This window comes from Ictalurus furcatus, chromosome 21 (assembly GCF_023375685.1).
Source record: "Ictalurus furcatus strain D&B chromosome 21, Billie_1.0, whole genome shotgun sequence".
NCBI lineage: Eukaryota > Metazoa > Chordata > Actinopteri > Siluriformes > Ictaluridae > Ictalurus > Ictalurus furcatus.
The window spans coordinates 20938975-20941474 of NC_071275.1; the positions used below are offsets into that span (position 1 = coordinate 20938975).

The 2500-nt window shown below is 44.5% G+C and overlaps 1 protein-coding gene across 2 annotated transcripts in view; it reads right to left on the bottom strand.

Annotated features, from left to right (window-relative positions):
* The window catches only part of LOC128625267 (plexin-A2-like), a 28488-nt gene that overhangs the window by 14073 nt on the left and 11915 nt on the right, over positions 1-2500 (bottom strand). The window lies entirely within an intron of this gene.

The window sequence follows — 2500 nt, forward strand, 5'->3', positions numbered from 1 at the left end:
CCCAAAATGGATTTCTATCTCCTTCCATTATTTTTTTCATTGTTTACTTTATTTTCTCCTCCATTTTCTCTCTGCTGTACTGCGCCGCGTTCCATTAACCCAGCGCTTTTTAAAGGGGAGAACAATCAAAACACAAATCAGACGCACTCTAGAGAAATAAACACACACGTATCTGCGATTTAAACTTATTTAACTCATCCGTAGTGAGTGTGTGTGTGTGTTTGTGTGTGTGAGTGTGTGTGTGTGTGTGTTAGAGAGAGAGCATTTACTGTTACGATTTTCCATCAGAGGCCAGACAGTGAGAATATAAATGAGATGATAATTAGAGCAGGTGCCATAAACACTAAACACACACACACACACACACACACACGGAGACAGTGATGTAAGTGAAAGTAAACACTAACACCTCTTTATTCCTCCCTCTTTACACCACACGAGGTTCTCTAAAACCAGAGGCGTGTGTTTATTATGTATAAGCGGTTAAAGCGTCTGTACACATTACTGATAATAATTAGTCTCACATTCTAGAGCGAGCGCGCGTGCTGCGTGCGGAGCGAGAGGTTAAGAGTTAAACGCGGGACTACACCCTGCTGTTCTGTGGTCCTGATTTCCTCTCGCTGATACGTAAAGGTTTTGAAGCAGAATATTCTCCAGACTCTGACCCGGTTTATTTTATTTATTTAATCTAGCAACATGGGAAACAGCTAGAGTGAATCAGAGAGAAGATTCGACACCGAGCCGGCCGTCATAACCAAATCTGACAGAGACGTGAAAGGAGGCGGGGTTAGCGTTATTGCGTCACAGCGACTGGATAAGCGTTACGTATATAGTGAGTATAAAAGGTGTCGGGACACGAGTAAATATCTGCTGAATACAGGATCTGTTTATTCGTTTCTTTTCTAAGCAGACGAGGGTTTAGAGAGAGAGAGAGAGAGAGAGAGAGAGAGAGTATTACACTCGCATGGTGTTTAGTGAGATTAGAAACCTGAGCGTCTTAAACTACACACTGTATCTTTCAGAAATAATCAGCGTCGTATGATTCACTGGTTTAAAAACTAAAGGAAATATCGCACCGAGACGTCTCGCGTGTCATGACGAGTTACACCTCAGAAGCTCGTACGCTGCTGATTTACACTCCACACGACGTGCGATCTGAGACGTCAGGGTGTTCGAAGGAGGTTACGTGTTGACAGCGTCGTCGTAAATTATGCGATTTCATTTGTCAAAAGATGTGATAATAACAGAACGGCGAATATTTTACAGATTGTTATGAGACTGGAGGAGCAAAACGTCTACAGCAGGAGAAAAAGAAATTTACTTTCCGAGCCTCCACACGATGGACGGGTTGACTGATCGGTGTCTGACGCAGTGACGATCAGATCCATAATCACATTTTATTCACTTCTTAATCGATTTACTCGTCTAATAATTTAATCGATCTGTGAGGTGGGCCGTCCAAGTAGACCTCCGGGACGAAATCATATCGCACCGTCCTGCAGACGCAAGAATTATCGGTTTATTTTGGTCCGGTCACTAGAATGAGTTCTGCCTCCTGGGTTAAGAAGATCAGATCTCAGCTAGATCTTTGGAGTGGTGCTGGGGAAGGACCTGAGATGGAAACGTAACCTTCTCGCAGCTAGACACTGCCTTCCCACTCTGCCGGAGACGAGCAGACGCACGTTCCACACGTTCCCACGCATCTTCAGTAGCTTTATCCGTATCCACCTCACGCTCCATCCTGCTCCACCTCCCTCACACACTGTACATTTCTCCATTAAACATCTGACGGCTTGATCCTAGCAGAGACGAGGTCGGAGTTGAACGAGGAACCTCACAAAGACTTTGTCAGAGTGCCAGAGAGATAAATATTGATTAGTGGAAAGACGTCCAGGTGAGATGTCAAACTCCATGTTGTTTTTTTTCATGTTCTGGCTCATGTTGTTCAGCCATTTGTGTAGCTGCTCATCCTCTCATCCTCTCAGGGTCAAATCTGGGCTTTTGTGTGTTTCAGAATTTAAAACAAGGCTAAACAAATCGAGTTCAGAACAAGTTCACAATGCGGTGTGATTGGTGAGGTCCTGTGGCTTAATTGGAAGATCCTTGCTGCTAGCTTCTGAGGTTGCTGGTTCAAACCCCAGCCAGGTCTCTGGGATCTGGCTGTTAAAGGTAGAGGAGAACCTTCCCATGTGGTGCAAGAGTTGAGAAGAAGGTGGACTTGTATTGTATTTAGGGAGCGGCCACCTGAGGCATGGAAAGATGAACAAAGGGTGTTATGGTGACTTGTTTGTTTCCAGGTTTTGATGTTTGGGTAATCGTAATTATCACCCATCTTCCTTCCATCCAGACTAGTCAGTTCCAAAACCTTCCACCATTACATTGCTCCAAACAAACCAGGGGTAACAAGAGGGCAGCTTGCCCCCCAGGTAGGTGAGAACAGAGCGTTAAGGAAACTCTTATAAAGCGTGCTAGCCTTCAATTTATAAATAGGATTTTCTAC